This window comes from Amphiura filiformis, chromosome 16 (assembly GCF_039555335.1).
Source record: "Amphiura filiformis chromosome 16, Afil_fr2py, whole genome shotgun sequence".
In the NCBI taxonomy this organism is placed as follows: Eukaryota; Metazoa; Echinodermata; class Ophiuroidea; order Amphilepidida; family Amphiuridae; genus Amphiura; species Amphiura filiformis.
In genome coordinates this window covers 37,401,437-37,424,800 of record NC_092643.1, presented here as the reverse complement: position 1 = coordinate 37,424,800, position 23,364 = coordinate 37,401,437, and positions in this window count along the sequence as shown.

The window sequence follows — 23,364 nt, the reverse complement described above, 5'->3', positions numbered from 1 at the left end:
CCTGTGCAATGGTGCAGCCGTATCAGCAAAATCACGTATGAATCGCCGATAATACGACGCTAGTCCCAGGAAGCTACGGACCTGTGTCTGTGTAACTGGTGTCGGCCAGTCCTTCACGGCTTCTATCTTGTCCGGGTCTGTGTGTATCCCCTTCTCGGACACAATATGCCCCAAATACCGGACCTCTTTCTGCAGTAGGGAACATTTGCTTGGCTTGACCTTCAGCCCGGCACTCCCAAATCTGTCAAACACTGAGGACAACCTTGTCAGGGACTCTTCAATTGTACGGCCAAATACAATGACGTCATCTAGGTAGACCAGCAACGCTTCCCAACGCAGACCTGCCAGCACATTGTCCATCAACCTCTCGAATGTGGCAGGTGCGTTACACAGCCCAAAGGGGAGTACATTCCAGGAATACAGGCCACTGGTTGTCCTGAATGCAGACTTATCACGGGCATCTTCGTCTAGCTCTACTTGCCAGTAGCCTGACGCAAGGTCCAAAGGAGAAAAGAACTTCGCCTCTCCTAGCGCATCGAGCGAGTCGTCAATCCGCGGAAGCGGATAAGCGCTTTTGACGGAAGCTTCGTTCAATTTCCTATAATCCAAACACAGCCTCTTTGACCCATCCTTCTTCTTCACAAGAACCACCGGACTTGCCCACGGACTATCAGAAGGTTGTATCAGACCCTTGTCTAATAACTCAGCCACCTGTCTCTCAACTTCTGTCCTCTGCTCAGGTGAAGAGCGTCTCAATGGCTGTCTAATAGGCTGGGCACCCTGCGTGTCAATGCTATGCTGGACCAACTTGGTACGCCCTATGTCATACTCGCCCTTCGAGAATATGTCCTGATACTTGACAAGCAACTCGAAGATCTGTCTCTTCCCCTCAGGCTCTAAGTCAGTGGCACATCGCTCATACAATTCTTTCAGGTGCTCTGGAAGTTCCACCTCTGCTCCTACTTCTTCACATCTGCGTACCGACTGTTCGCATTCAACCTCAACATCTTCTTCCTCAATCTGGAGCAAACGGGCAACTACCTTTCCCGCCTTAAGCACCCTTTCTTCTGAGCCCAAATTCATAATTCTCACGGGTATGCTCTCCGAGCTAGCGTCTACTACGGCTCGGGCTACCATCAAGTCATCATCTTCTATCCCCTGATCTATGGGTTCCACCAAGCACATCATGCTACCTCTCCTGTTACCAGCCAAGCATGCAGGGATCACCATTTCATGTTCTGCAGGTATACGAATCTCTGATGACGTAACCAGCTTTGAATACAATGGTTTGTCATCTTTTGTGCGACAATCCACTCTCTCGCCGCGAATTATCAGCTGCAGACTATCAAAATCTATCTTAGCTCCGCACTTCCTCAGAAAATTCGTTCCCAGCAAGTTATCGCTGACTTGTGCAACGTAGACTGGCACACTCTCAACATGACTACCAACTTGCACTTCCATGTAGGCTGATCCCATTATCTGTACTCTGGACCCATCAGCCTGTCTCAAGTATACTTTCTCTTCTTTCAATGGTGGTCGTCTCGCCTGCGGGATCTGACGGTACTGCTCTGGTGTTAATGTTACTTTGGAGGCCCCTGAATCAACACAAAGCATTACTCTCTCTCCCTGTATGACAGTTGAAACCCATAGATCCTTTATTTCCCCGGGCTCATTCTCCCCTATCCCCAAGGCGAATTCTCTTATGTCCGTGAGAAGTTCGGTCTCCCCGGTGTCTGACTCTGATTGTTCCCCTGTCTCGCAATTTGGTTCGGTCTCCAGCCTTGGTCCCTCCTCATAGGTGGCCTCCCCCAGGACCATTGGTTTGGCCTCGTTTCGTTTCCCTGCCATCTTGCAGGACAATTCCGGTACATGTGTCCTTCCTGATGACACTCAAAACATGCCAACGTGCGCTCACATTGCCACCAAATATGATCACGGCCTCCACAATTGCGACACTCACTCCACTGGTCTACCCTTCCACCAGCTAGCTGTGGACAGGACCTCTGCATGTGCCCTGGCTCTCCACATTTGAAGCATCTCCGTGTGAAGTCTTGACGGGCTGGAGAACGCGGACTCACTCTACCATTTGGCGGTGGTTGCTGTGACTTTGCTGCAGGAGATGGCCGAGGACTCTTATTAACTGGACCTTGGCTCACGCCACTCATCGTCTTCTCCATTCCTTCCACCTTCTCTAGCAAGACCCTTACCATTTCATCTTGACTCTGGTATCCAAGACTATCACTTCTCTCTCCCCTACCAGAGGCAACTTCGGGTCTGGCTTGCTTAACTGACCTCAAGTCACGCTCCATCTCGCTCACACGTGCAATCAACTCACTCACTTCAGAATCTCTGGGTGAGTAGTCTCTCTCTTCACTCGCTATTCTACTATAGCCAACCTGCTTCCCACGACCCCTGATTTGTTCTGTCTTGCAGAATGACTCCACATTCTCAGCAAGCCCTATAGCATCCACCAGAGTTTTAGGGGTCGACCGGAAGAGTTCCTTGCGCAGCTCTGTATCAGTTATCGCCCTCTTGAAATGTTCTCTAGCTATGTAATCTTTCTCCGCTTTCTCAGACTTCGGGTGCGCCAACTCCACTAGCCTTTTGATCTGCTTCCCCAGTTCACGGAGGCTCTCTCCTTGCTTTTGCTCACGCCGAGAAAGAGACAGGAAGTAATTCTCGGGACACTCACGTGGGCCGAACTCTCGTTTAAGTACCTTCACTACTTTGGCATAACGAGCCTCACGTGGATTAATATCATTCACATTCAGCGTGGCCAGTGCCTCATCTTGGCAACAAGAAAACATCTGGAAGGCTGCCTCCCTATCTGACCAGCCATTGTAGTCTCTACACGCATCAAACTGGGCGGCAAAGTCCTTAAATGAGCCTTTCCCATTGAACTTCGGGGGCTTCATCCTTCCTCGTTTCTTAACTGTGTCGTCTGCACTGGTGGACTCATCCGTGGATGTCAATGCAGGTTTATTTTTCTTCCTTCCCCGCGACTTCTTCTTTGAAGGCTTCTTTTTATTTGACTTTGCTCCTGAGGGTGCTTTAGTCTCATCGTCACTAGACCCCTTGGACTCTCTCAGAAGCTTTACCGCTGACGTGCTCTTCTTAGCCTTTTTGCTGACTTTATTACGCTTGCCTTCAGAACTCTCTGACAATGTGTCAGAGTCACTCCCACTGCTATCGCTACTCTCGGTTTCACTCTCTACTTCTATCGCCTTCTTCTTCTTTGACACCGATGCTCTCTTGGGAGACGATTTAGGCCTAAAGTCAGACTCCGATTCACTTTCACTGCTAGTTTCAGTCTCGCTAGCCAATTGTGACTTCTTCGAACCTATTTGTACCCTATTCTTCTGCTTCTTAGACTGTTTCTCTACCGCTTGACCTGACTTAGCCTCTCGGCCATACAGAGTGTCCTTTCCTTTTGTCTTTCCCGAAAGGGATCCAAACTTGGCCTCAAATTGGCTTTTCCCCTTCAGCCTCTTATCACGCCTTAAGGGGGGTGGCTGGCTTTGCTCTGCAGTGTCACTATCTTTGTGCCCTCGGCGCAGTCCTTTTCTTCTACTCTGCCGACTTTGTTTCTTAGACTGCCGTCTCACTTCTCCTCCTGAATTGGAATCATCGGTCTGACAACCTACTTCTACTCCTTCTCTGGATGGCCATGCCATATTCACAGGCCCATACTTTTGCTCACGCTCTCTGTCTTGCAATGCTCGCAATTTTGCCACTCGGAGTTCTTTCTCTCGGTCCAGACTCTCAAGTTCCATTTGAAGTGCCTGACTCTCAGTGTTCTTTCCCCATTCTTGGGATTCTTTCCTCTCCCATTCTTCATGCTGTGTTATTGCAGTTTCTTCGCGTTTTCTCGCCATTTCTCGTTCCACCCTCTCACACTCTTCCTGCTCTCTACGACTATCTCGCAACTGGTTTATTCTCTCCTGCTTCTCTCGTTCTTCCCGTTCCATCAATCGCATATCTTGATCCATCCTCTGTAACTCCTGTCTTCTTTCCTCTTTCCTCCTTCGCATTTCCTGTTCCTCCCTTTCCATTTCCTGTTCCTCCCTTTTCATTTCCTGTTCCTCCTTTTGCATTTCCTGTCTCCTCTTTTGCATTTCCTGTCTCTTAACTTGGGCTTCAGCCTCAAATTTCTGCATCTTACGCTCTGCCCGTGCATTTTCCTCCATTTGTTCTCTTTCCCGTTCCTTGCGTGCCATCTCCAGGTTTTGGGCATCCCGAGCTGCTTCCTCAAAAGCCCTTCTTGCATCCTCTATACTTCTTTCTTTCACCTTCACCCCCCATTCCCTATCCGCAAGTTCTTTCTCGTGTTCGCGCCTGACCCTATCCAGCTCCGTCATTTTCGACTGGTGACGTTGATGTTCCTCCATCAACTCTTGTTCCAAATCTCTACTACTCACATCAAGCCTGTTCCTCGCTGCTCTCATCAGGGCATCTTGCTCTCGAGAGTCAACATCCTCACTTGCCTCCAACCTTGAAGCCATCTTCTCAGATCCTCTAGATCTAAGGTTGTACCGTCTCCCTCTGTGCTCCTGTCTAGCGCCATCACCCTCAACCTCTGCATCAGGTGCTTCTTCCTCAGACACATTTCGAGTCTTTCTTCTACCTCTCTTTTGCAACCGTTCTACTTCTCTCTTCTGAGTCTGTCTCCCTTCCTCAGAAGTACTATCCCTTCTTTTCCGAGCCATGTTCTTAGAACGTGCAGCCTCTCGCCCTCTATCATCAGGTTCGTCCCACATATCTGAGTCACTAACAGCGCCTAAACTACTTCCAGATTCACTCTCAATATCACTTTCATTACTGCCTGCCTCCTCCAATTGCTCTAGTTCAACCTTACCCTCTGTTGACTTTAACTCTGATGCATTACTATCACCGGGCCGAGCTCCTTCCCACTTTTCCTTCCATCCAGGGCTACCTCCATCTTTCCCTACTTCACTTCCCGACATTGCTCAATACACCCACTGATCCTCTATTGTTACTTCAACTTGCTCTTTCACCTCTCTTTGAATCTACTGTCTTCCAAGACTTCGGGTTTACTACTTGCTCAACTTGTTACTCTCCGTTTACATCACCGCAGTTTCCGGGTCCATCTAACTCACAACTCCTCCTAATCTCAGAACAAATCCCACCGCTGCCACCACTTGTGACGGGACCGAGCGGCTAGGTACTTAGCAAGTGGCTTTATAGGTGGGCTTGCCGGAGCTAGAATCCGGCTATGCACTGGAGGAGACTGTGATGGACCTCAAAGAAACTGCAGTGACACCTCGTTTTACTTCCACAATGTATACTGATTTATTCGTGGCACTTGTCTTATCTGTATAACATACTACGGCTTCCAAAATACACTTTATCTCCACAAAGTAATACCATCTCACATATTGATCAACACTAGCTTTCAATCTGGCCAGCAGGCTGTCTCACGCGTCACAATAACCGGGCAGCAGGTAACAGTAACCACAAGTTGCCGTACCACCAATAACACGCTACACAACGGCAACAGTCTGATTTGTAAACCCGGGCCAAATTAACATGCTAGAACGGTCCACACCAGAATCTAGAACGATCATCACCGGACTAGAACGATCATCACCGGACTAAAACGATCATCACCGGAGTGGGGAAATTTCCACTCCAGCGAGACCGCATGGTAAGCAGCCAATCAGCGAGGCTTATTACCAGTTAATTGATTGATTGATAATGACGTAATGCAAAACGAAAATTCGCCTTTAAAAAGGCGCACTACGTGATTTGGATAGCAAAATTAAAGGATACTACTTTATAATATTTAATATTTCGAATCCCGTCACAGGACACATTGCTGGATTTATATTTCAACTTGGTTTTCCATTTTGTATTATCAGGATATGTTAAAATAGTTACGCTTACTGAGCAGTTAAATTACATGCCTGCTGCACATGCCATGCATGCTGTACAATCATGAATGCACCCGAGACACGAAACAGTGCCTTGAAGTTGACATGCTTAATGACTTGTACTTGTACAAGACCCAGTCATGCCAGTTTGGAATATTTGCTGGGGGCAATCAGGCCCGTAGTCTGGATTGATTGGGGGTATTGATTTTGAAAAAGTGGACTTTTTTCAAAATTTGGAACTTTTTGGACTGGGCGGATTTGGACATTTTTGGACGGACCAAGATTACAGAAGGCATAAAAAACCTCTATTTTTCGCTCGCTGCGCTCGCAAATGGGACTTTTTGGGTTAAAAAAAAAGGGGAACTTTTTGGGCCTTTGGCATTTGGGGGGGTGCTGGCTACGGGCCTGGGGGAAATGCAAATGTTTATTGTATAATTAAGAAACTAGGCCCCTAGAGCCTAGCCCTAGTCATATCATGCAGCAATGCTCATGTGCTAGAGTCATTACAATCGCAAATTTTCAATTTGCGATTGTACTGTTTTTGGTCAGTTCTTCTTTCTTTCTTTCTTTCTTCTGTCAAACCTATAACGAGTCATCGTAGCCATATGCTCTAGGCCAGTGTCCAACTCGGTGGGTCAAAGGTCATATGTCATTTATGGCCAAAATGTGATTTTCACTAAAAATGCTTCATCTTCCACAAATTACATAATACAATGACGTCACTTGCATACCTGCATCGCCTTAGCCAATGTCTAAAAGTTGTACAAAGAATTGGGGTCAAAGGTCATTAAGAGGGGGATCTCACCATTGCATTATCTCGACATCCGTCATGCGTATGGGGCTCAAACTCGGTGACAACAAATCTCATGACCAGGGCCGGGGGACAGTTTACAGGGGTCAGGTCAAAGGTCAAATTTTAGAAATGCATTTTCTGTAAGGGGTACGGCCTACGGGACTCAAACTCTGTGACAACAAACTGACCAAGGGAATATATTGAACACTTTGCAGGGGTCAGGTCAAAGGTTATCTTGGGTCAAATCTTATAATTTCTTCTTCTGGACTCAAACTCAGTGACAGCAAATCTCATGACCAGGGAAACATTTTGCAGGAGTCAGTGAGTTCAAAGGTCATGCAGGGGTCAAATTTTAGAAATGAAGTTTTTGGACATCTGTAAGGGGTACGAGGCTCAAACTCGGTGACAACAAAATTAATGACCAGGGGGATATGTTGGAACACTTTGCAGGGGTCAGGTCAAAGGTTAACTGGGGTCAAATCTTATACCGTAATTTCATTTTCTGTAATGGATATGGGGCTCAATTTCGGTGACAACAAACTTCGTGGCCCGGGAAACATTAAGGTCAAAGGTCAGGTCAAATGGTCATTAAAGAGTTACATGCCTTGCGATTGTCTGCGCTCTGTAAGCGCAAATCATTATCTCTAGTGTATTTTTTTTAGACATTAAGTTACTGGTAGGGCAGACTAGATGTGTCTTTGATGATTTGACATGAATTTCAATGTCAAAATGACAATTATTTTTAAAAATAATAAACTGAGTGATAGTGATACCAAGTTCGTGGAAGCCCACATCCCACTGACAAAATGATATTTTAATAAGCGCAGAATTATGAAGCATACATGGCCCAGGCCTATAAATATGGCTAGGCGTAAATAGTAGTACCAGTAATATTCAGTTAGACTAGGCTAGTGGAATTTGTGGAATAAAGTTCTTTTCAAATAGATAGAGCTTAAGAGCTCGGATATCAACGTTTTCACGTATTTTGTGTGGGACCTGAGAGCAAATCAGACATATCTAATTGCATTTTGATTTGAATACGAGGAATGTCCTTCTAGTACGGTATCAAATAATTTTTTGATTTTTTTTATTAAAAATTGATATTTTTGAAACAGTCCTCGAAGTAAATTCTATAAATCTAATGATATACTTAAAGTGTATGTAGCTGGGACGAGCGGCCGTCAATCATATGAACATTTTGACCTTTCCTATTGAAGATATAGATTGTTCCCCAACAAAATTTAGGTCTTTTGGGGAAAAATCTATATATGAAAGGTCAAATTTGTCAATTGATAGTTGGCTTTTCATCCCAGCTACATACACTTCAAGTAGATATCATTCGATTTATTAAGTTTACTTTGAGAACTGTTAAATGTCAAAAATTGCCATTTTTAATAATTTGCCCCAAAATTGTTATTGCATCGCGAATTTCAAAAATTTAAATTATTAAATATATCAGAAGGACATCCCCTATTCAAAATTAATCATGTTAATGTTCGTTTGTGCTTCCTTGGTAGGCCTAGTTGCAACCGTTTAGTAAACATAACGGGTAGGCCTATATCTAATCTTTTCTGAGAGACTTAAGGTTAAATTACAAATATACATCATATGACCCTAATATTAATAATCTACTTATCTTCGTTTTTAATAGGCTAAATGAATTATGAACTTTATTCAGTATTTGTATTCACGAGATTTAGACCCTTAAAGCTATAGGCCTATACCTTCCAAGTTATTAAAGGTCGTAAAGATCTTCCTCAAATAGATTCAACATTAAGGTGCAATCTGCAGTTCTCTAGAAAGAAAGTGAGGCTATTTTTAATTTTTCATTAAACTTATCACTGCTCTATGTCAAAAATATCATGTTCTCTGAGTATGCCTACTTTAAACATGTGCAAGCATGAGCCAATTAGTGTTGAACACTCGTTAGGCAGATTTTTTTAGGCAGAAGATTTCACATCCCCAAATAATTTCTCTAGTCTAAAGCATGTGTCTAAAGGAGCAAAGATAAGTTATACTTTCCTCTTTTGGTCCCAAGAATGGCCCTAAGAATTGTTCAGCAGAATTACCCTAAACAGTCAGGAGTAACAGGTCTACCTTCAGTAGGCCTATGCCTATTTTACATTAAGCATATTAATCGTACTGTAAGTCTATGTCAAATATAATGTTTTTGTATGTGTAAATTATGGAAATAATTGTATTTTTAAATCCCTAAATTGTTATTTTTGTCGTTACAGCTGACCTGTTGTTGTGCCACGTGACAATGGAATCAAAACAAGATTGGCCATGCAATAGACAGACTATATAGTCCATGACAATGTACAATGTATAAAGCATCAAGAAAATTGACTTAACTTAGAAAGTTTAGATGCAGCCAAAGATTTCGGATGAACTGACAACTTGAGAGAGCCATAATTTTAATACATAAGAGCACGGTCAAATCAAAGATGGAGTAAACTGGCACGGCATGGCATGGACCAACTCCTACACTGAATAAAGTCCATTGTTGAGCAGTTGCTGCCACATACTACTCATCCGTTCAAGATCTAACTTAAGTTGTTAGTCATCATTCATTCCATATAGCCCGCAGATGGAACGAACTCACGCCTCACATTCCAGGAACTGTGAAATGGACCAGCTTCAAAAAGTGTTTTGGTCAAAAATGTGATTTTTGGTCAAAAAATGTGCAAACCCATCAGCTTAATGATAACAGCTGTTATTGCCTTGATATGTGTCTTGACATAGAAAGAACTAAGCAAGCAAATACAGATTCTGGTCTAGATTTTCTTAATATTGGTATTGATGACATCATCAATGCGATATAAGCCTACTGATAGGGTTGACGTTTTCGATGCTTATCTCCTTCAGCTTAAACTGAGCACGACAAGGATCCTTTGAATACGTTGAAGGGTGGATTGCAAACGCAGAACACTTCCAAAGCTATTGATCACACTATCTGTATATGATCTGATCATCAGTCTAAGAAAGTTCTGTGAAGTTCTTCGATGAGAAAAATAGAAGTATTCAGTTGTATAATCTGTCAACAATTTCAAGTTTAGTTATACGTGTAAAAGTCAGGACTTAGAAACCATAATTATGTTAAAGATATCTTATGTGGTATCAGAAGTTTTAAGTAAGTTGTAACGTGAAAAGAAGAAAAACTTGAGATTTTTACTCAAGATTTTTACGCAAGCCAGGGGAGACCCTATATTAACATTAAGTATAATGTGCACATTGCATCCAGTACATTCTTAAAAGGTTCCAAAAGGGTCAAGTTCTAAAGTGTCCTCCTAGTACATATATAGGCCTATGGATAACCCTCGCACTTTAACACAAACAGCTTTCTGAAAATTCACGAGTTCTTTTGAGAACCATAACTAAATCTAATGTATTTAGGCTCTAAATGTCCAGCTCTAACACTTTTTAAACAAATACACACGTTTTAAAGGAAGGCTCCGCCTATCACAACATTATGCCCTATTATATGTAAGAAAAATAATTATCAAGCACGAATCACGTGGTTTTATCTAAAACAAACTCATGGCGACCATGTGATTCGTGCTTGATTATTATTTTTCTAACATAAATTTATAAGGCATGATGTTATGATTGCCGGAGACGAAGTGCTTAGGAATAAAAGAAAATGTTGTTTTCCACATTTTCACGAAACGATAGGTATTTTTGGCAACTCCAACTCCTAAACATCACAAATCACAAATAATAAAAATTCCCTTTAAAAGGGAAAGCCAGCCTCAATGTAGAAGAGGTCTTGTAATTAGTTTTGGTCAATGTGAAAGGCATTTTTAGGATCACGCTTACATCTACATGACAGTCCACCAAACCATCAACGATGAGAACATGCACACTGAAACAGCAGAAAACATTAATTCCTAATCTCATGTCAACTCTTTTAATTCATTACATGTACTCCAAATTGTTCTGGTCTGTTTGTTTTGTTGTTGTTGTTGTTGTTGTTGTTGTCGTTGGGTTTTTTGTCTTTTCAGCTTTTTACCCACGATATCTCAATTTCCAATTTTGTAATACCAGAACTTACGAACTCAATATCTTCGCTTAGGAATGTCCGATTTCACTGCTTTCGATATATACACTGCCGGTTTGAGTTAACTTACATGTACATTTTATTTTAAAATAACTTAATTAATTCGCAATGTATAGTTTAAGCCTACTATATTATAATAGATAGTGGCCAGCACATTTATAAAGGACTGGTTACTCACTACAATCTTCACTCTTAAACTGTGTTTTTCTGAATGTGCTGATCATGTTGATTGCTAGTCGGAAACTCCTGCGAAGCTATGGACATGGCATCTTACATACTCCATTCTATAACAGTCTGCCTAGTGCCTTGTGTGTTTTCTCTTCAATCATTTTGTTGAATGTAATTTTATGAATCAAATAGTTATGTGTCATTTTATTTATAATAAAGAAGTTATTAAATTAATAAAGTAAGACAATTTATTTATCTATAAGTGCATGTCAAATGGGGTACATTGTTCAATACTATATGCATAAATTATGCCCATATTATAGCTAGGCCCTAAAAACTTTATTTTGCATCGGATTTTTCCCGTTGAAAAGACAAAACTGATGTTTATGATAGCAACCATTTCATCAATAACATTTTGAGTCATTTTTATCCATAAAACGACACAGGATATGATAGATAACTACTTTCACATCAATATGGTCCATATGATCACAGATTGTTGAGAATCTGTGATATGATCCGGGATATGATGAAGATTTTGATTCTATAGATCTGTTATCAACATGATATCACGCTGTTCAGTGGTCAAGGAGTAAGGACCCCGGTCAAGGACACTGATATGACATCATAGGTGATGTCAGATTTTCTTCTGCTGACCATATGATGCTATATATATTAACTATTATTGTTACATTTAGGCCTTTAAACTTTTAAAGTCATAATTAATTAGTTCAAACATAACTTTGGTAATACTCACTCGTTTTCGTTCGTTGAAACGGCAAAACATACTTACTTTTCCTAACAAATCGAATTAAAAAATTTAAAAAAAAATTTAACCACAAAAAGTAAAAAAAAAATCATTCCAATACCACTAAAATATAATCTCTTGAGTAAACTGACCCCAAACCTGAAACAGGTACCAGCCCCGAATGGGCTGGCGAAAAGCTTACATATCTAATTTCTAAAAGTTTAAAATGACTTTCAGCCCAAAATTCCAAGCAACCTTGAATTTTCGATGTGTGACACACATCTTCATGGTAGGAAGTCCTATGATGTTGTTACTTGTTACATACATGTATCTAAACATGCATGTCACTTAGCCAAACGTTAACAGTGTTGAAGACGGGATATAAGTGTTCAGGATGCGTTTAGATACAAATTGTATCAAAGTATGATACATGTAACCATGGTAACGTAACTTGAAAATCAAAAGGACGGAGCTGATTTTATTTTGGATTTGCGATGTGTAGGAGAATATGTTTCAAAATATGAAACCATAACTTACCCTGAATTCAAACTCTATTAAGGGATGGAGTATGCACGTTTGGACAGTATTTATTGTGGGACATTAGAGCACATCAGACATATCGAATTGCATTCTGAATACGAAGAATGTCCTTCTGATATTAAAAAATTTTGATTTTTTTTTAATTCGCAATGTAATACACATTTGAGCAAATCATTAAAAACTGATATTTTTAATATTTAACAGTACTCGAAGTAAACTTCATAAATCTGATGATTTTTTCCCCAAAACACCCAAAAATTAGGTCTTTTGGGGAAAAAATCTATATCTTCAATATGAAAGGTCAAATTTTTCAATTGATCGTCGGCTTTTCCTCCCAGCTACATACACTTTAAGAATATATCATTAGATTTATAAAATTTACTTCGAGGACTGTTATATCAAAATGTGAAAAATATCAAATTTTAATAATTTGTCATAAAATTTGTATTATATCGTGAATTTAAAAAAGTGAAAATTATTTGATATCAGAAAGACATTCTCCGTATTCAGAATGCAATTCGATATGTCTGATGTGCTCTCATGTCCCACAAAAATATTCATTCCAGATCCCTTAAAATTGCATATTATGTTCTAAAGACACAAAATAAAATTAGAAACAATTTTCTCAATTTCTTGAATAAGGACCTTAAAATATCCCAAATTTTGGTCAAAATTTTTGACCCATATTTTTGATTAATAAAAAATTATTGAGAGAACTGTTTCTAGTTTTGTGTCTTTAGAACATGCAGGTTTTTTAAGACACACAAAACTATTTAAGTGTTTTTGGTGTTTTTCCAGCTAAGGCAGCAGCCACTATGAAAGTGGCTATACCATCTTGAAAAAAATAATGGATTACCTTGTTCTGCAGCTAGAGCACTATAATATTCCTGGTTGATTTTATACCAATAATAGGTGAAAGACGTGTCCTGTATGTACATGTGTTTGTTGTTGTTTTTTTCAGCTAAGGCAGTTGCCATTTATTACTATTACTTGCATTATAAAGGTACAAAATGCTTTGTCAACTCTATAATAACATGTTAATATATCGTGCATCTATTTTTCAAAAGTGTTTTTAGAACGTTATTAATACGTTTTTATACCCTTTATATAAACCAACAATAAAACGTTATCTGTAAAATGTTTTGTGTTTGCTGGGCAACTCAACTTGCAGGTTCTACGACGACGTTGAAAAATTTATATGATGATGATATCAAAAATAAATTTCAAAGTTCAAGGTAACTCGACTTATGGCCTAAAACGCGACGCTTACTTTGCACGTAAAATCTTTGGAAAGCTATTTAGGATTTGAAGGTTAAAAATCATCAAATTGAGGCTTTTACGATAAAAAGGTGAGAAATTAGCAAAATCGAATACTAAGAAGATTGCCCAAGTTGCATGTTTACTCAGTGGTGGCCATCTTGAAAAAAAAAATGTGATTGTTGGGGAAAAATTAGATTTTTGACAAAATGTGTTTTTTGGTAAAAATGTTATTTTTGGTCATAAATGTGATTTTTGGTCAAAAATATGGGTTTTTTTCAAAACGTGATTTTTGGTCAGGGGTCAAAAATGTGATTTATAATATTAAAAAAATGTGATTCATGGTCAAAATGTGATTTTTGGTTTAAAATGTACTCTTGGTCAAAAATGTGATTTTTGGTCTAAAATGTGATATTTGGTCAAAAATTTAATTTTTGGTCAAAAATAGGATTTTCGGTCAAAAATGTGTTATTTGTTCAAAAATGTGATTTTTGTGGTCAAAAATGTGATATTTGTTCAAAATGTGATTTTCGGTCAAAATGTGATTTTTGGTCAAAATAGGATTTTCGGTCAAAATGTGATATTTGTTTAAAAATGTGATTTTTGGTCAAAATGCGATTTTTGGTAAAAATGTGTTTTTGGTCCAAAATGTGTTTTTGGTCAAAATGTGTTTTTGGTCAAAATGTGTTTTTTGGTCAAAATGTGTTTTTGGTCAAAATGTGATTTTTGGTCAAAAACATGACCGCCGCGCACCTGATTGCCTCCCGCGTTGCGGTGCCGACTGCACCGGCCCTCCGACTCCGACGCATGCTCCACTGCACGAGGCCAACCGACACCACACCCGGTAGACTCCCGCGTATGGATGCCGACTGCACCGTCCCTCTGCACCGACCACTGCGCGCGGCTCACCACGACTCCACACCCGGTTGCATCCCGCGTATGGGTGCCGACTGCACCGGCCCTCTGCACCGACAACGACGGCGATACCAGTTACCCAGGGGCGATACCAATCCTAGCATATAATCATGAATTCATGATAATATTCTCCCAGACGGACCACAGCGGTGAGGTTCTACAAGTGGGTACGTATAAATTTATTACTATATAATAATTATATTTAAATAAATATCAGGTTAAAATCGGATTAAATTCAGGTTGAAATTTCGGCGTTTAATACAACATGAAATTCAGGTTGAAATTAGGTTGAAATTTCGACGTTGAATCAACGTTGAAATCGGGTTGAAATCAGGTTAGAGTCGATTTGCAAATACAACGTGATTTCAACGTCGAAACGTCAACCTGATTTCAACGTGATTTCAACGTCGGGTGTGCCCACTGGGACAGCAGTCTTTGTTAAAGTGGGCTGTTCTGTCACTATTGGCTTCTTTGTGTTTTAAGGCCTGCTCAACTGTGGCTTTTGTCACATTCCTCCTTACATTTTGGCGTTTTGTCGACTACAGGCTACTTACACTGATCCTAGTTGTCTTATTTGTAGCTTTATCTGGTGGTGCGTGTGGAAATTGTACTCAATCATCTTAGCACACTGTTGCCGACGAGCAGCCACTGGGACTCGAGGCCTAAAGGGGCCTGAAGTATCCAATCGGTACCAGCTATGATGTAGGGATTGAGTTGCAAGTAGACAGGCCATTATGGGCAGGCAGACTGATGGAATTGCTACATGTACATTCAGTTAGCTAGGAAGAATGCAGTGAACAGAAAGGGTAAGGCATGCACGGGACATGCCGGAGTGAAATAGACAAAGGTGAAAAAAAGACACTAGCAAGCAAGCTGCAGTTGCGCATCTATGAACCATTTACTGACCATGAAATGAAATAATATAGCTCAACATTGAAAAGAATATAAGCATTTTAACAAATATTTTTTTACCAGGTATGGAGCACTGAAATCGCCAAATTTATGACGTTTATTTGATTTCAAATCAGTACCACTTATTCCCATTTTGTACATTAACATAATTTTTCTAATGTGGGACGCGTTTCCAAAATTTAAAAGGCACATGCTTGAATGTTGTAAAAATTCAAACACTAGCAGCAAAGGTTTCCCTTTCGTTAGAATAATGCGATTTCTGAAATACTAATTTCATTACCTTTAAAATGCACTGTGAATTTTCCTGCTACGATTCTTTTTCTTGACAAAACCTGTAGTATCCTTATTAGTATTATAACGAAATATTCATTTGAATAAATCCAGGGAATTCTACGCTCGTATGAAAATGTTTACATTATTTACTTCCTGATCCTCGGTCTTAATCACTTTTAGTTCTGCGTCCGTATACTTAGAACAGCTTTTACCCTATTTATTTATGTTAATAATTAGCATTAACAATCATTTTGTCAGAATTGTAAATAGCATTTCCACTCAAAAATGTTATTTGTCTGCATAGTTTATCGTGACAAATGTGATATGATGAAGCAAACTCAGTCGAATCGGAAATACTGATTTTGTGATATAGCCAAACAAAGGAATTATTTCCTTTTGTTTCCTATTGTTTTGGAAATTCTTAAACTGCTCATATCTTTTGAACTGGTTGTTCAAATTCAAGTGGGTTTTCTGCAAAATGTAGCTTTGCAAATGTTGTTTACAATCCTATAAGACACTGAAAATTGAATATGTCCGACTTCAGACTGATTTTGCTTGGTTACACCACAAATAAAAAGACGTCAGAACGATGGTCAGTATAGCTTCTTTCGCTGTCAACATGATGAAACAAGTAAGTGTTAAAAATGAAAGGATTGTATTAAATGCGTAAAGGAACAGTTGTGAACTCGGTGTACTACTCGCAGTGCTTTCGGACGCGTTTGTGTCGCGTAGGATTGATACATTTTTCATGCGGGTTGATGCCTTTATATTTATTGTTAGCATTTCCAACATTTTCAGTAACAATTTTGTGAACAATTCGCGTGAATAAAATAGGTTAATAATTGCGTATTACTTGTACTGAGATATTGATGAGCCTAATTGCCCCTGCGGGGTTCGTGCATTAAATCGTCGTAGACGTTTCATCATTAGTACGCGTCCACTCCCAACAAGTAAAATGCAGCTATTAATCTATGATAGGCCTACAAACATCAACAGTTATTTTCCCGTAAAATATGCAGGCACTTTGCCGGCAGATTAACTGCATCAGACTTTATATTTTTACAGACTTTGAAAGCAGAAGTCAACTCGATATTTGCAATCCTGTATTAGAGATCATCAAACTGCACATTTGTCGCGGTCCTTCCACATCATTTATACCTTCCACTATAATTTGATCACGCCCTAGCCAAAGTTGGGGATTTCTAAAAGTAACTTTTTTTGGTTGAAACTCCAACAAGCGTGCAATTTTTAAAATGTGTCAATGAAAGAAAATCACTATTAAATATTGTGTTTCAATTTGATATCACTATCATTTTTTTTTTATCTTAGAGATTATTTGGACAACTCCCCATCGGAGTATATTACCAGTGTACTTCGGTTACATTTATAAATGCGATTTTATAAATACGCACGTGACCACCTCCGCGCTGCCATAACAGCTTGTAGATAGTAAGTCTCAAAGTGACCATCTATAAAACGTAGCGGGTGGTCTTCCTATACATTTGAATGCAAAGGCGGAACAACACGAGACTACTATGCAGCAAAATTGTGTATTTTGTTCAACTTTGTAATTATATTGTAAACGTTTCCGTCGTTGAATATTTTTGTCCGTCGTCAAATACTTTCAAGATGTTGTTTTTGATAACATAAATACAAATTCGGACCCCCCCCATGTGTAATAATTTTGCTATTCAATTAATACTTGAATTTGATTATATTTATAAGACCAATTTCTGGCATAAAGGAAAATTACTACAAATTCACAAAGCTAGTCATGTTTCACACTTCACTTTAAAATATTAAAACACGCCAACAATATCGTTATTAAATAGTCAATTTTATTTAACAAAAGTAGATAATATTGAGTTTACACCACACTTTAACACATTCATCATATCCCAACACTGCAAACATTATTGTTTAAAAATGTTATAAGTATTGTCAACATACTGAGGTAAAATATTTGCTAAATTGTTTTCAAATAAAATTTTGACAACATTTTGAAAACGTTTTTGTAATGGTTTTTATACAAAACGTTTTAGAACGCTTTCATGATAACCATGATATAAACCGACATCCCAGGACCGACATTAATGTTATTAAAACGTTTTGACCACCCCACCCCCAAAAAAAAGAAAAATGTGTTTTAAATGTTTTAAAAGCCGTCCTAAAATGTGTTTGCTGGGATACTGTATGCAGATATTAAACAAGGTAATACACTATCTAATACATACATTCATCAATGTTTAGATTTTGACATTACCCAATCTCATTAGCGATAAAACATGCTTAATACTTTATAATATACATCATTAAAATATATCTATTTCATATTCATATTCAAAACAATTCTGTAGATTCGATTGTACAAAATGTTATTTCTTGATTGTACGTCCAAACGGTAAAATTACTATCAACAAAAGCTACTGCAGTTCAAAATAGTGTTATTTCCGCACATAAGCGTTTTTTCATAAAATCAGGTATAGTACAATAAATAATATAAGAACTGATTTTTAGTGATTGTAAGTACATTTCAGGATGTGTATGCATGAATGGTACAAGATTTCATCTTCACAAACCCGCAAAATGGAAGATTTTGGAAATATCTGTCACAAGGGGAGTATGAATTTCAAATGGAATGAGCACATTAGGTAGCTCCATTTGAATTTCATACACCCTCTGAGAAAGATTCAACCTAAAGCTTTCCATGAGGGAGAGAGAGTTTCAAATGGAGCTACTAATGTGATAATTCCATTTGAAATTCATACTCTTCCTGTGTCAGATATATCCAAAATCTTCCACAGGGGAGTGTGGATTTTAAATGGAATATCTTAATTCATTACCATCATAATCCAGAGGATGATTTAAGGAAGCCCCATCATGCACTGTAAAAGTGTTATCACTAGAGTTTCAACTGCCACTTTACTTTTCAAATCCCATTGAACTCTGTGCAAAAGATGTTGTTTTAGAATTGCCCGTGTGTCATTATTACTTGGTCGATTTCAGATCTAAAGTGATGTATGCATGAAGGATAATTCACACCTTCTGTAGATAACATAAAATGTGAAATCGACTGGCATTTTGAATGTGTATTTATTGTAAATATATCAGTCCAAATTCAAATTTAACCATGCACGTGTGTATGCAGTGGGCGGGCAGTGGTGTCATGTTCACTCACACAGCTGTGCTAACCGCAAGACTTGCTGGGAAGTGCTTAAATCATCCTCTGATCATAATCTGATCATTAGGTAAAGGGTCTTTTCGTGATTCTTGCATCTTTCTATGGTATTGTCCGGAGATTGGTCCACGAAAAAAGCTTACTTTCAAAATTTCAGTTGTTTCGGATTAATTTTGGAATTTGCATAAGTACATGTGTTACTCCACTGTGAAATTCCGGACAGACATGGCCAGATGACAAACAGAAAATCCAAATAGGACGATATCTTTGTCAAACGACCCAATCTGCTAGAGAGGTTATGCACACAAACACTATTAGATGCATTCCTGGGCTTTGATGCATGGTATAAAATCTTTTTGGAGGAAGTTTGTGGTGAGGCTGTGTGTCACAAAGAACCCTTTTAATGAAAGTGGGCCCTATTTTATCAAAAAAATATCGTTTTCTTACTTACGGAAATATAGTTACAAACGCATAAAGAAGCATAAACAATTCCAGAAAAATTGATTTCCATCTCATTTTGAGATAGAAAAGGGGAACACATTAGTTTCCACAACACTTGTAACATGATGTGACTTGAGCGCAATGAGCGGGGTTCGGAAAATATATTTCAAAGCGGGTTTAGAAGAGTATTTTTACTTATCATAAACTTGATCTCTTTGAGCATAATACAAGCTGTATCAAAATGACTGGCGCCCATCAGTTTTCATTGACAAAGGATTAGTGCACTCTAAAGTTAAAGGATTTAAAATAAATCCCAAGGGATTGTGATTAGTGACCAATAAAGTATTAGATTTAAAATTAAATCATTAAGATCTTAAGGGTTTATTTTTAAATCCTTGTAATATTTAGAGTGTATAGTCTGACACATAAATTCAACATGAAATCCAAATAATTTGTACATTATATTGTATAAAAAGTCATAAACGATACATTCTAGACATTACCAGAGTATCCAATAATTTTGCATTTGGAAGAGGGGGCATTCTCAATAAACGTCACAATTAATAGGGACCAATCGTTTTGACATAGCCTGTACAGTATCAAATTAATGAGCTTAATCGCTTTTTTAGAGCTAGTATTACTTTAGGCTGCGATCACGTAGAAGTATACTCCGGGGGGGCACTCCAACTTTGGAGGTGACGCGTATGTAGGGCTGTTAAGACCCCCTTTTTCAGCATCGCTGTCACTCAAAGACCCCATATTTTTTTTACGAACACATGCTCTGTCACCCGAAAACCCCTTATTTTACCATTTGATCTGTCACCCAAAGACCCTTACAAGTTCAATTTGAACAGCAACTTCATTTATCACTGATTTTGTTACTTATTTTGAAAAACCAAAGAAATTTGAAGCAATTTAGAACTAGAAATTCGATTTTCGAGGTTTCTGTGGCGCTTTTTCGGCTCTCACCCAAAGATTCCATTTAAAAAAAGGTCATGTTCTCACCCAATGAGCCCATATTTTTACATTTTGCTCTCACCGAATGCCAAAAATCATGCTCTCACCCAATGACCCCATATTTTTTACATTTTGCTCTCACCGAATGCCCCTTAGTGAGAAAGTGCCAGCCCTACCCCTATAACCATTTCATATTGAAGTGCCCCCCCCCCCCCCCGAGTATACTGTATACGGTATTCGCTATACGACATACGCTCATTGCAGCCTAACGGATAAGTACAGAAGTACAAGTGTTTTTTTCTCACGTTTACAATGTTCATACAAGCGTATCTATAATGACGTATGGCATCAGCTAAACATTAATATACAGGGTGTATCAAAATAAAGTAAACAGTTTGAAAATTTGACTTCATTCATACGCGCGGTTAATACGTACAGATTGTCCATTGAAATGCGTTTGCTTTGAAATTAATTTTCTCGGTCAAATAAAAACAATAATTTTAATTTCTTCAGTAAATGTCAGATAAAACTGTGGTGCTTAGGCATGAAATTGTGTCTTTTAGTGTAAGATTTAGTATTGTATAGTATTGTCAGAATTTTCGTTTTGATTTCACCATTTTTCACTTCCGACTGACAAAACCATGATATATATAGCCCCTATGATGTGCTTTAGAACTATCGAACTATATTAGTTTGAAACGCTAAAGAGTTACCCCCCCCCCCATTCAGGTCTGTAAAATCAAAATTCTAACGCTTAAAGACACAATTTCATGCCTAAGTTTAACATCAGGATTTAAACAAAATATAGTATCAAGCATTGTGGTTTTCTTCTGATATTTACTGACAAATATGAAAATGATTGCTTTTCATTTGGTCGAGAAAATTAATTTTAAAGTGAAAATGTGTAGCTGACAATTTTGTTTATTTTGTTTATTTATTCCAGTTTCATGTCAGATACTTGACCGTATCTCCGTTTATTTAGTATTATTTACTTATTATATTATAGTCTTAGGTTCTTATTGATTTAGAATTTCTTTTTTATTTTCATAATAAATATACTGCAAGTAGTTTGAAGTAGCTTATAAAACACACTTGTGTTTGCTTTTCCCCAATCGGAATTTATTCTCTAATTCAAGGAACGTACAAAACATCTTGGCATTTAAGTTAAATACTAAAAGGGATAAAAATCGCATTTGCTTTTCAAATCGTCTTTTTTTTTACCAACTGTACCACATAAAGGTTACTTGGCACTCTAGAGTCAGTAAACACGAGTGCCATCTTCAAAGCAACTAAATAAACAGGTTGTTGTGCTTTATAAGCACTAGAGGAACTGTCAAGGGGATCATCAGGATGCAAAATCTTTGTTATGTATTAAAAGTGGAGATAGTGAGCAGTTATTTCCTAAATGCAGGTCATACACTTTCAAATACAAGTTTTATTGTTATTGCCAATTAACTATAAACTAGCTAAAGCACTAACTCATTTCACAATTAACCTAATGCATCTTTAAAATGAAACTTTTCAAGTTATTTTGTTTTGCATGACAATAGTTTGATTCAAATATTTTAGTTTCGTTTGGTTTGAATGAGTTTTCCAGTTTACGTAAGACCTAATCAACCATTCGGTAGGTCCTACAGGTTTATCAAAATGATTGGTACCCATCAATTTTGATGCTTGGGTACTCTTGAAATGTCCAGAATGTATAGTTTATGACTTGTTATACCATTAGTCTACAAATTATTTGGATCTTATGTTGAATTTTGATGTGTCAGACTCGTCCATTATCAATAAAAACTGAAGTGTACCAATAATTTTGATACAGTTTGTATACAGAGTTACATAAAAGTTGGATGACACATCCATAAATTATGTCAATCATTATCATTCTTGATAGCAACAATTTGTAGAAGACCCACTCCAAAGAGAGTGGAGTTTCATTCAAGAATGGAAATCCATATACAGTATGCAAACTAATTAAGGTACCAGTTATGTTCACCCCTGTATATCCTTAACAAAGACAGATATGTCATAATTGGTACCCGCAGTCAATAGCTGCATCTTTCAGCTCGGTCAATAGCTGCATCTGTTAGCTCTTTTAGCTCGGCCAAAACAGTCTCACAATGCTTTTAGTTGTAATGCAGTCAACAGCTGCATCTTTTAGCTCGGTTTTAAGACCTCATTAGTTCAAATCGTTCTGAAAATATAGACACGATGATGAAAAACTCAAGAAAGATGCAAATTCAAAAGCTGAATTTGTTTTGCTCTATTCTATGCCCTATTGTACACAAAGCGTTCTTGAATAAGAGAACTAGCGCCGTGCCCCATTAATTCGCACATTAAATCTAGCGTCGTGCTTTCATTGATTAGACTTTTGATTTCCTTCCTTCCTTAGGTTTTAGATTACCGTTTCTTTAAGGGGGTACTACACCCCTGGCTATATAATTATAGCGCATTGGTGACAAGTAAGATATGTATATTATAGGGGCAAGGACTACAACTACTGCACTGAAAATTCAACAACTCAAGGCAAGTAGTTATTGATTTATTGATCAAATATTGGTTTTCCCTCATTTTTGACTGTAACTCCACAACTGTTGTCTGTGCTGAAATAAAATTTCCAGTGCAGTAGTTGTAGTCCTTGCCCCTATAATATACATATCTTACTTGTCACCAATGCACTTTAATTTTTGAGAAAAATGCAAAAATAGGCACAAAATTGACCAGGGGTGTAGTACCCCCTTAATTCTCATCCAATTTCAACAAATGAGGTCTTAAATCAGAGCCAAAAGGTACAGGTACTAGCTGCTGCTGCTGCTGCTTGTTTTAATTTTGACATAAATTTTTTTCAGGATATCTACAGGTGAACATAACCTTGATTATTTTGCACACTGTATTTGACACCTAGGTTTCATTACCATTGAGGTATAGGACTTTTTATTTTTTCGGAGAAGAGCTGGTAGGGTAACTACTTGATTATATTTCTACATGTTCATACTACATACTCTGAAAATTTTAGAAAATTCGCACGAGGCCGTTTTTTTAAAATCACATTTTTTTTCCTAAAATTGGGTTATAGCGCCCTCAACGGGCACTCTCTCCATGGGGCTACATGTAAAGACCAGTTATAGACAAATGGCCCTAAAATAAAACGGCCTCGTTCATTTTTCCTCAAATTTTGCATATGATGTAGATTTAACATCAAGTGGTGTCGTTGCTGCTCTTCTAAATTTA